General features: G+C 44.2%; 1 protein-coding gene across 8 annotated transcripts in view; it reads left to right on the top strand.

Moving 5' to 3' along the window:
• Positions 1-12,877, top strand: part of PITPNM2 (phosphatidylinositol transfer protein membrane associated 2) — a 1,082,174-nt gene that overhangs the window by 788,783 nt on the left and 280,514 nt on the right. The window lies entirely within an intron of this gene.

Here is a 12,877-nt window from a genome sequence, read left to right on the forward strand (position 1 = left end):
TCGCACTGTATAAAGCTTTATAAATAAATAAATAAGGGAGAGAGTTACGAGTCGAATAGTGAAGGCTAGTTTAAGTGGTTGCGAGCTACAGAAATGTAAAGAGCATTGGTTGAGTGTGCTGTACCTTTTTTAAAAAGGCACTGGCAAAGCCAACAAATCTCACCTTTGAGACCTATTGGCTTTGCAAATGGTTTTTAGTCAGGCTGCACACCATCATCAACCTGCACAGCATCCTGAATGCTGTGCAGCATGGCTAAAGAATCACATGGGTGAGGAAGCAACGGGTGCAGGTGGGGTGGTGTGGAGAAGCACACAGGTGAGAGAGAGCAAAACAGAGTGGACGCGCAGAGAAGTAAACGGGGAAGACAGCTGTAAAACACATGCACTCCAATGGAGTACTTAACAACAAAGAAGAAACAGTGCTTGAAAAGCAAGCAGTGGAAGCATAGAAGCCAGCCAATGAAAGAGATGGTAAAGAGGCAATGTTCCACAGGTGGGACAAACACAATATACAAAAGCTGGGGCAAGAAAAAGAATCAGGCAGAGGAGAGTGACAAGGAAGCCAAACAATGGTAAGCAATGGAAGTGTTCCAAGCTCCTGTATGTTCTTGGTAAACCCACAAAAACTGGGAGCCTTTTTAATAATGCACTGGCAGGAACCGCCATCACTGTGGTTCCTGTCAATGCTGTTCACTGTTTGGTGCAGGGCTCCAGCTACATGTCAGAGCCCTACACCAAACAGTTTTCTTTTTCGTCGAAAAGAAAATCCCAAAACAGGTATTTCCTTTTTTACATTTTTATTAAACATTTTGTTGAATAACATTGATCTGTACTTACATTTTCACTGCTTGATGTTACAGCGTTACAGTCAATTAATACAAGTTTTCACTTTTGCGCACACAAGCCTCCACTAGTATCACACGTCTTCGTTCGAGTCGCTGTCCTCCACTGGAGGGGTGCAGATGTTTCCCCGATATATGTTCCATTTACCCCACACTCTTTCCCATTTTTTGGGACATTTCCTATTGGTAAATGTGGCCTTCTCCGTTACCATGATCATGTCCATGTCATTACACCAGTTCCGCAGCGTCGGGACAGTCCCCACTCCCCATTGTTGCGCTATGTTTCGTTTAGCTATTATGCCCGTAGTCGCCCACTGGCGTTCAGCGTGGTTAAGGTCTGTTGGCCCCCAGACATTAAGCAGGCAACATTTAGGCTCAAGCGGAACATGTTTCTCTGTGACCTCCGTGATTGTCCCCACCACTGCCTCCCAGTATGGTACTATCTTTGTGCAGTCCCATAAGGTGTGATAAAATGTACCTATGGCATCACAAATGCGCAGGCAAAATGGGTCAGAAATCCTTCCCATCTTGTGTAGGGTAACCCGTGTGTAGTAGGATCTTTGCAATATTTTAAACTGCACCAGCCGCAGTCTAGAAGAGATTGCCACCTCTTTAGGCGAGGCTATCGCCTCTCGCCAGTCGGGGTCATCCATGTCTCCCACCGCAGATTGCCAGTGCTCCCTAAGCCGGTCAAATGGATCTGTCCGGTTGTTAATGATTTTTTTGTATGTCAGCGAAGTAGCCCGTTTGTGTAGATAGTCGGTTAGCAATCGGTCCTCTAAAGGGGATGATTCTGGGAGCGTCTCAGCTGTAGGAAGGACTGCTTCTATCGCCTGTTTAATTTGCATGTACCTGAACAGTTCACTCGGGGCCATTGCGTAATGCTCTTGTAAGTAGGTAAACTGACAACCTCTCCATTTTGCCAGAGGTCCCCAAGTCGGGAGATGCCAATCAGGTCCCATTTTTGAAACCCTTTGCTATTGCCCAGTTTTCCTAGTTTACCTGCGTCCCACAAGGGTGTATGTCGTGTAAGTCTGCCTGCCCAGCCCAGGTGTTTATTCACTGTATGCCATATGCTGACAGTGTGTGTCGCTGGGCCTAAAAGTGTACAGGCTTTCCATTTATTATAAAGTGTTCTGCCCACACCATCTTTCCCTAGGGTCATTCTGTCCAGGTGGTAAGCCGGGTCCGATTCCGGCACATGCAGCCACTGATTAACGACTGTGAGTTGTGCAGCCCAGTAATATGCTTTGATATCCGGCAGGGCTATCCCGCCATCGTACCAACTCCGTACCAATTTACTCGCTGCTACCCTTGCCGGTTTACCATCTCAGAGGAGAGTCGCGACCTCTGAATTTACAGCTCTAAAATAGGAGTCAGGGACTGGTTAGGGCGTATTGTGTAGGGCATATAGAAATCTGGGCAAGGCCATCATTTTGAAGAGGGCCGCCCTACCTAGCAGGGAGAGCGGCAGGGCCTTCCAATGCTTAATGTCCCGTTTCAGCCTTTGCAAAGGGGCTTGTAAATTAAGTGCTAAAAAAGTGTCTGGATCCGATGTTACATGAATACCAAGGTACTTAAAGCTATCTGTGACTATCTGCACCCTGCATCCTTCTGGGAGGCGCGGGGGGGGGTCCATGTAGTAAGTATAGTATGGACTTATCCCAGTTAATGGCGTATCTAGACACGGAACCGAACACTGCGCAAATATTGAGTATTGCATGGAGGGATCGAGTGGGTGAAGAGATGTACAGTAGTACATCGTCAGCGTAGAGGGAGATCCGATCTTCCCATTCTTCCCTCCATTTTAGACCTCGGACCATGGGATCCCATCTTATCCATGCAGCCAGTGGCTCCAGGACTAGAGCGAACAGCAGGGGCGATAACGGGCAACCCTGTCTTGTCCCCCTACCCAGGGTGATCTCCCGCGAGATGTGACCATTAGCAACCACATGAGCCACCGGATCGGTATAAAGCAACTGTACCCAGGAGCAGAAATTCTGCCCGAACCCCAGATGTTGAAGGACCGCGAACAAGAAGGCCCACTCCACCGAGTCAAAGGCCATCTTCGCGTCTAGGGAGCGGATAGCAGCGTCCTCCCGTATAGTGTGCTTTCGGCCCAGTACACCTTGCAGGCGCCTAAGATTCAGGGCTGTATTTCTATTAGGCATAAAGCCGGACTGGTCCGGGTGGACCAGTTTGGCGAGGTAGGATATGAGTCTAAGCGCCAGTGCTTTGGCTAATATTTTCCCTTCCGCGTTAATTAAGGAGATCGGGCGATATGATGCGCATTCCTCCGCCGGTTTACCCGGCTTGTGTATGGCCACAAAAGTTGCCAGCCGTTGGTCTCTAGGAAGTGTCCCCGCATCACGACTTGCTTCAAACATTTTTAACAAATATGGGGCCACCTTGTCCGCAGTGTGCTTATATAGTTCTATTGGGATGCCGTTTGGCCCGGTGGCCCTGCCTGACTGTATTTGTGAGATGGCTATCTTGAGTTCATCAGTCGTGATGGGAGCCTCTAGGCTCTCGGTTCCCTAAGGCGTGAGCCTCGGCATACGGATATCTTTGAGGAATGCAAGCACTTCCTGTACAGTGGTATTATTCGTGGATGTATCGACTCGCTCGTAGTGTTGTGCCAGTGCATCCACTATACAATGTGGGTCAGAAGTGAGCTCTTCATCTCCCGCCCTGATCTGCGCTATCCATCTATGCGTCCTTTCCTTCTTGTCCAACCAGGCAAGAAGTTTGCCTGCTTTGTCTCCAGATGCATGGATCTGATACTGGACTTCTTGCAGGCGGGACTGGGCGTCAGTCCACAGGTATCCCTTGTATTCCTGTCTTTTCACTCGCAATGTATGCGCAGTCTCATCGGTGGGCTCCGCGGCATGTTGGGATTCTAACTGCTGCACCTCCCGCTCTAAAGCCTCTATCTCCTGCTTTTTCCCTTTCTTATGTCCCTCTATGAGAGAAATGGCCTGCCCTCTTACCACTGGCTTGTATGCCTCCCACAGTGTCAACGGAGAAGGGACTGACGCTTCGTTTTCTTGGAAATACTGCGTAGTTGCAGCGACCAAATGCTTTCTGATCTTGGAATTCTGAAGGAATCCTGGATAAATTAGATACATAAGACGTTGACTAGCGCAATGTGCCCTAATTTCTGCCTTTACCAGGGAATGGTCAGAGATCCCCCTGGGTAAGTGTGTGGTCGCCCCCATCCTTCCTAGATTATCCACTGCCGTGAGTATGTAGTCTATGCGTGAGAGGCTATTATGGGCTCCGGAGTGGTAGGTGTACTGTCTGTCGAGTGGGTTTTGGAACCTCCATATGTCCAATAGACCATGTGACTCCAAAAATTCGGCCAGGGGTGAGCTGGCTCGATGTTGAGGGCGGGTGGGTGTACGGTCCAGCGTGTCATTTACGGTCATATTGAAGTCACCCCCTAATATCAAGTCCCCCTCTGGGAGTGCTAGGAGGAATTTTCCCAAATCTTGAAAGGCTGGAGAGTGCAGAGCCGGCGGGATATATACAGACACAAAATTGAGCTTACGGCCCACCCATTGAAGCGATATCGCCGTAAAGCAGCCTTGGCCATCCTTAAATGTGCGATGGACAATGAGGGGGAATCTTTTTCGGATCAAAATCCCCACCCCCCGGGATCCTGTGGTGAATTCTGAATGCACCGCCAATTGAAATCCCCACCGGTCAAGGGCCTTACACGTGGAGCCCATCAAGTGCGTTTCCTGAAGCAGTATTACTGCCGGGGACATGCGCCTCAGGTATTGGAGCACTAGAGCACGCTTTATCTTGTCCCTAAGCCCGTTAACATTCCAGGAGAGGAATGACAGCATTGGCCTTGTGGTGTGTTGTGCCATTGGATCAGGCAGGGTCATAAGGGATGTGAGTGGTCGTGACATGTCGAGCAGCGCAGGTCAGTGTGTGCCCAGTACCATAGTGACTGTATGTCGAGGATTGCAGATCAATAACTCTTGTAACCTTAACATGTAGAACATTCCCACTTTGTAAATAAACATTACACACCCTTGGGCGAAGCACTCTACCATCCCCTCCCAAGCGAGTCATTTTCATGAACAGAATTTCACATTCTTCGAGAAAATGGAGGGCAGGTGCGAAGCCCATCATCCTGACAAAAATTGGGATTAACAACCCCCTCTTATCCCTCCATTTCCACAGGGTAGTAGAAGGCAGCATACATTAAATGGCAAAAAAAGAATTAGTCCCAGAGCGCCAAAATCCTTTCTGGATTAATATAGTAGATTTTTTAATCACTTTATACCAGTCTTGCTCACAATACATATTTAAAGAGCTTTCCATGTTATGAGTTGTACTCGAGAATCTTATTAAGAGTTCATCACTCAGTTATTGCATACCTGGGGCTTCCTAAATAATTTATAAAATTTCAGAATTTCTATCACTTCTTTGCTCATAATTTACAGTGAATTCTTTACTTCCTCTTTTATTAAAACTGTTAATCCAATTTAAAGGCACTATATGAATTCATTTTACATTGGCGGTCTTTGCACCAGTGTAGTTATAGTTGTGTCTTACTTTCCATTGAAAAAGGATTTGTTTTTCTTTAATAACTTAGGCGTCATTCATGGAAACTCCACAAATCTTTTCTAAAAAGTTTACTCACTTCGGCTCATGCAAAGTTTCGTACATGATTCATCAAGCGCTGGCCAACAAAACATGGGAGTCCTAAACCATCTATTTATCATTTGAATTCCAATAGGAATCTTTGCTCTCAGATACAGAAAAAACGGCTACACGGAATTACACCAGATTTTGCAGAAAGTTATAATTTCACTCCGAAGGTATGATTGTCATTGTTTGTTGTATATCCATTCAGTAGTTGTCGAGAAAATTTAGTTAATAAAGGTGCTTGGGGAGATCATGAAAGCTTTATTCTCCTGGTAAAGCTATTGGCGAAATTAAAAAAAATACTCAAACTTCATTGGCTGAGGGAGCCTTTTCTCCCAGGGGCCTCCATAGTACCCAAGATGGCACCACTGAGCCACACAATATGATTGGCTAACTGCAAAAGTTAAAGAAAATGTTGCAGCTGCCATTACAAAAGGCTTGGACTCGCACCCTGAAAACTTTTTTTTTTTTTAAAGGCATAAGGTAGCAGAATAGGGTCTGCCTGACCCCGGCTACTTATCATGGGCAACCCAGATGGACTGCCCCTCCACCCCCACATATTAAACATTCAGACCATGGATACTGCAGTGCTCTTGCTGGACCCAGTACCTGCCTCCCATGAGATACTGCAATGCTGTTGTTGTATCCACCACACAAGCTTCCACCAGACGGTACTGCAGTACCATGCATGCTCCATCAAAGAAGCTTACACAGTACTGAGGTACCATGAAGTGAAAGTTTGCATGTTGGGTACCACGGTAGAACCGCAGGGGTAGTACCGCAGGACTCCCCCAATTTTTTTTTTTAAGGAGAAGAGAATGTTAGTTGGGTGCGGTGTGGGGTTGGAAGCCCATCGGAGGTTGAGTGAAGGGCCTGGCTTGAGGCCAGGCCAGGGGCTAATGCCCTGCCAAGGTCTGTGTGCAGGAGGAGTTAACCAATCGCATTGGAGATGACCCTGTGGCCAATCTCTGCTGTACACAGTCAAGGGCTGTGCTTAGTTGGGGTTGGTTGCTTGCAGAGGGTTGGCCATTGGTACAATATAAAATATGATTTAAAAAGGGAGAGAGGAGTTGGCCTAATGGCTAGGGCGCTCGACCTCGGACCTGGGGAACTGGATTCGAGTCTCGGTAATGACGCTGAACATCCTGTGATTATGGGCAAATCACTTAATCTCCACGTGCCTAACAAAAACAAAAAAAAATGTATGTCCTCATGTAACGTAACTGGTGCTATGTAAAGCGCTCTGATACCAGATTGGATTTGGGTCGAGTTCGCGCTATATAAAACTCTGCAAAAAAAAACAGAAATTCACTGAGAAAATCAAAAGCTAAAGGGACATTATAGTTAGGTGAACTTCTAAGATCTTACAGAACAGAAATTCACTAGAAACACATAGGTAAAGTGACATTATAGTTAAGTGTTGAAATGAGACATGAGCTAAACAAACCCTGAAATACAATAGTTATAGTTGAGTCAAAAACTATAACTTGTAGCTCTATCATGCACTGCTTATGACCTTACATATTACATAACTTATGACATATAAAGAAAGGTCAGGTCGGGGTTGGCCATAGTTTTTGAGTAAGCTAGGACTGGTGTATTTCAAAGTTTGTTTGTTTTTTAACGTTAGCTCGTGTCTCATTTCAATATCTAACAATAATGCCACTGTAACCTTTGCTTTTTTCAGGGGAAAAGTGTGTGTGTGTGTGTATTTATTTTATATATATATATATATATATATATATATATATATATATATATATATATATATATATCGTTTAAAGAACTGTTAGGTTTTTTAACAAAAACATAGCATTCAGTGTCCTTTATAATTTATGGACTAAAAAGTGATGGAATTTGAGACACACAAAAACACTTTTAAAAAAAACAAAAAAATGGATCCTGTGGGAGTCCCTCTGCCGCCCCCCAACATGGTCCAGAGGGACAGGGTATACCTTCCCTGCCCTTTATACTTCATTTTTGTTTTTTAAGACATAGGGACTGACTTCTCATGTCCTGAAACAGTGGCTGCATCATTTCGCTTCATGTTACAGCCAGCCAATCACAGAGCGCGCTTCCATGGGAGTTTGAGAATGGTCTTACCTCTCGTTGGGGTGAGACGGCTGATGGGAAAAATAAAACCCTCTCGGCTAATCAGGTCATTATAATTTTGGAATTTGCATGATATAGGACTCTTGCAACCCTCTAGCGAACCTAACCGTCCAGATATATGAAGCGTTTGAACCTTAACTAAAAACCCACTTTCTGGACTAAGATCTAGCTTTCTGCCATATTTGGTGCAATAACGCTAGTGCTGTTCAATTTCCCAGTGGAAAATTGAATGGGGAAAGTTTTTGAACCTTCATTTCTCAAAACCTACTGAACGGATTTACACCAAATTACAAAAAACATTCTTAACCAAGATCTAGCTTTCTGCTAAATTTGGTGTAATTCCGTCTAGCTGTTTTCGTGCTATTGCTGTCCAATATTCCTTTGGAAAAATGAATGAGAAAATTGTCTTTTGGGACTCTCCTGTTTTTTCAAGGTACCCGCTTGACGGATCACCCCAAAACTTTCCAGGAAAAGGCTGAGATGGGTGAATTTTGTTGAGGAAAGTTTTGTGAAGATTCATCAAGCGGCCCCAAAGTTATTAGAAAACCAATATATTATGTGTGTGTATATATATATATATATATATTAGAGAGAGAGAGAGAGAGAGAGAAAGAAAGAGTACATATTTTTGTGTTTTTACTGCACAAAATGCAGTAGTTTAAAACCCATATTTCCCAGGGAACTGTGAACTATGAAAAATATTTCACAGTTGACTCTGAAATACAGGTTTCACCTTCATAATGACAGCCCACCAAGCCACTGTGAAGATATATCAATCTCAGGGCTACCAGATTATGTGGTGCGGAGAACCAAAATATGCAGCAAGGCTGTCTATAAAATGCAGCAAAATATGCAACTTATACAGCATATTGTCTGCTAATATTTTCATCCATCTGAGCAAAAAACTGGTGAAATCTGCTATTTTTTGCAAATGATGTGGAAAATGCAATAAATCCAAAAGTACACGGTAAATGCTTAAGCCACAGAATTCCATCAATCTGCTGACCTCGCCACTGCATACTGTTTTGATTGTACCATATTAGAGTTGCCCGTTATATATATATATCATCGGCGCAAAAACAGCATTTCTGGTATCTTCCAGATGAGTAGTCTTGGATCTTCAACTGCCCTTTTAATAACATTGTGAAGAGATGTGTCTGTCTTTCTTATCTTGCTTTACTTTTATTAAAAGCCAGAAATTGAACTTCAGTCTGATGAATTGACACTAAAAGTGAAAGTGATATTCTCCCTGCAACCATTGCAACTGAATGCACTTAAATAACCTTGAAGCTTTTATATGCTGATGTTGTATGCTCTGCACTAATAATAAACAACCATATTTATTACATTTACCAGCCTAAAATCAAATATATTTCTTATTACGGGGTTTAGCTTTTCAGCAACTCTCAGATGAATGTGTACTAAGATAAATGGAGACATTCATGAGTCTCGTTCTCAAGCTGGTGCTTAGCTTCTCATTTGACTTTTTAGAGTTATTTCTGCATTATTAGGAATTCTTTCGTTGTTTGTTTCCCCTTTTCAGCCCTTACTGCTTCAACCATCATCCATTCAGGTAACTAGTGGGACTGTGTCTCCTATTGATCTAGGCATGTGTCACGTCCCTCTACCAGAGTCTGGGTTGTCAATCCACTCTGAAGTGGGAAGTTCTAGAAGAGAAGAGTGCAGGGTCCTTTGAGAGCGTAGCTTAAAAATGTGGACTCCAGGGACCCCAGCTTTCGCACTGGATAGAATTAAAACTGGATTGTTGGTTAGAGAAACTACTTGGCTGACCACAATATGTTTTGTTTCTCATATGATTGTGATTGAGTGACCAGTGGGCATGGCTGTTGAACTGAATCTGAACTAGGGAGGTGAAATAACAGAACTGTGACATGTGATGGAAACATGGAAAGTTAGCCCAGGAATGACTTATGTTACGATTACTTGATGGTGGTGTGCGATAAGTGCTATGGAGCAGTCAGTGTCCACATGTTGCACTAAATACACTGAACAAGCAGATTTAATACTAAGGCTATGTGAACACTTGTTTCTGTTTATTTGTATTTATTTACAGTTGTCTTGTAAAGCACAGACCCAACCTGTACAGGTGTCAATGTGCTTTACCACATATAGTACAGATAGGCAATATATATTTAGCAATGATTGAAGGGAATCTCAATTGTTTGTAGGCTTTAAACTTTCCTGGTTTAAAGCAGTTTGGGATCGTCCGTGTTACAAGAGAATGAACGATGAATGGCAAAAGGTGAATCGTCAATGTAAGTCTTCAGTTGGAGCATAAACATGAATTTTTTTTTATAATTGCGTTAAATAGTGTAAAAAATTCCAACTACAATTAGGTTGAACAGAAGATGATTAATAAATGAAGTCAGCAGTCCAGTGTACTATAGAAGTAAGAACAAATGGTGAGAAACCTCTAAAAACAAATAATTCTTTTATAAAACCATAAAAGAGTCCTACCACTGAACAGGGCCGGACTGGCCGTAGCGGGCTCAAGGCACTTTCATGGTGGTCTGGAAGGGTTGCAGCAGTGTTGCAAAATCGCCCCATGTAAAACAAGCATAGGCATAGCCAATAGGTCTCGCCTTTGGGACCTTATAAGTATTTAGTTATGCAGCAGGTCCCAAAGGCGAGACCTATAGGCTATGCCAATGCTTGTTGTTATATCTGGGCATGTTGAGAGGTTAGGGGACTGGGTCTCGATGTCCGGTTGGGAGCACAGCAATGACCTACTCAATTTGAATGCGTAGGTAATACAACCGGAGGCGTGAAATGAAAGGTTCACTACCAGGAATAGCAGGAAGGTAGAAAGTTAGGCTGGTTAGAAAGGTAAAGAGGGGTAGAGGCAGGCATGGTGGTGAGGGGAGAAACAGATGCATGCTAGGAGAGCGCTTTGAGGGAGGAAGGTGAAATGGGAAGAGGCACTGAAAGGTGGGTCGGGTAAAGACCGTAGTGAGGCAAACAGAAGGGTAGCGAGGGATGAAGGGTAGAGTAGACAAAGAAGTGAGGTGTAGAAGAAAAATTCAGGTGCAGAGACAGGTAAATCAAAGATGGAGAGGGGAGAATAACGCAGTCGTAGAACCAGAGGAGCCAGGTGGAGAGAGGGAGAGGTGTGTCAGAGACAGGTAGAGACAGCTGAGGAAGAGGGAATAATAAAGACTGAGGTAGATAGGTATAGTAAAGAACTGGATTTATTTCACTGCACAAAAAAATCTGAATGACCTCCAAGGGGGTCGGCTTTGGAAGAGGGCCATAACACTTAACTAGCTATAAATTTATAATACCAGCTGGCAGTATTAGTGGAGAGGTATTTCACATATTGTGGGCGATTCTGGTGCATGGTGTTGTAGTCGAAAATGCGTAGGTGCAGCAAACGTCCCAAGACTTCTTGGCGCAGTAGAAGTAGGCTGCATCACCTACTGGCTGGCACAAATCTTATTAGAACGAGTGAAGCCAAACTGTTATCATTTTACACAATTCAGAGAGAGAATGTTAGCCTAATTGTATGTGTTACCATATACTACATAAACTGAGGCAATTTTAGTATTTCTGGCAGACTGCGAGGCCATGAATAAAGCAATTAACTAACCCGACGATTGCTCTTAGAACCAGTGTTAACGTTTCACATCTGTCAAGGACTTTAGCCTCCTGCACAATGTAGGTTTCTGACTGAGCTGAGGTACATAGTCAATGTTAATTCCACGGCAAGGGCGGCTCCACATATTAAGAAACTGCTTGCGTCTGGTTATAACCTTACATAGGTGGCGGGAGGTTGTACAGTAGATGCACTACGGTTTGAAAGGAGCACTTCAACTGCCATTAATCCGTAAAATGTTATGGCTTAAATAGGCAGTTATCAGATTTTTATTGGCAAGTCAAAATATTTTCATGCTTAAAATTCAGGATTAAGTGGAAGTCAATAGGAAAGTTATAGGTCATGTGGGGCTGTACACGTTTTTTTTTGGGGGGGGTTAGACAAATAATGGAGGCTAGAACAAGCAAACAGTTGTTCCAGGGTCCCAATAAGCGCAAAGATAGTTGATGGAGAGACTCGGAAAAAAAATGATGCCAGGTAGACTCGGAAAAAGCCAATAGCTGAGACCTGTTAAGTGAGAGCGTTTTCTCACATTTCACTATGACAAAAATCACACACAACGAAGAGCATTGGGATTTGCATTATGGAAAGCTGTTGAACCACTACACCCAAATAAAAATAAAAAACGACAAGTGGGAGGGGTGGGGGGAGTGCATGCGCGTGGGCAAGCGCAAAGATAGTCGATGGAGAGACTCGAAAAAAAGTGATGCTAGGTAGACTCGGAAAAAGCCAATAGCTGAGACCTGTCAAGTGAGAGCGTTTTTCTCACATTTCACTATGACAAAAATCATGCACAACGAAGAGCATTGGGATTTGCATTAACCCCTTCGGTGCCACGCCCTTTCCCCCTCCTGTGCCGGGCGTTTCCCACGCGGGTGGGTTTCATGACGAGATAGTCTCGTCATGGGCACAGCGCGACCGTGCTCCATGACGAGACTATCTCGTCATGGGCACAGAAGAGGTTAAGGAAAGCTGTTGAATCACTAAACCCAAATAAAAAACAAGTGGAAGGGGTGGGGGGAATGCACGCGCGCGTTAAGCAGCAGCGGTTTGCTCTTTTTAAAAGCACACACTTGTGCTTGTGGCGCGCTGCTGCGCACTCCCGCAAGCTGTATGCCGCCACAAGCACGAGTATGTGCTTGGGAAAGAGCTGTACGACGGCTAAAGGTCTCCTATGCAGCGCATGCGCACTGCGTAGGCAAGATCTAAAAAGTGGGAGTAGTGCTTCTTTCTCACTAGCTCCCTCCCACCCCCACTACTGGGCCATTCGAGCAGATTGCCAAAGCTGGTTGCAGTTCCCAGTCCGGCCGGGCCCCTGAATACAAATTTCTACACCATATCTAACCTTCCAAAAGCTTACAAGGTAATAAATGTGTGGAGCAGCATGATTAAACATTCAAGCTCACACTGGATAGGGGTATGTCGTTTAGCTGTCCATAGGTCTACTTCTTGAGGTGTTTATTTTTGTTCAGGTTCATATGTGCATGCACAAGCCATGGCTGCCCATGGTTTCCACATAATCATTTAAGGATGACTAATGTGGAACCTTGTTTCCAAACGCACGGTTGTGCATGGAGTTCAGCTGGTGTTTGAAGGTAAATGTAAAAATGTAAATGTCCAGTATTTGTAAAGCGCCAACAATTACTCC

This window comes from Triturus cristatus, chromosome 11 (assembly GCF_964204655.1).
Source record: "Triturus cristatus chromosome 11, aTriCri1.1, whole genome shotgun sequence".
Taxonomy (NCBI): domain Eukaryota; kingdom Metazoa; phylum Chordata; class Amphibia; order Caudata; family Salamandridae; genus Triturus; species Triturus cristatus.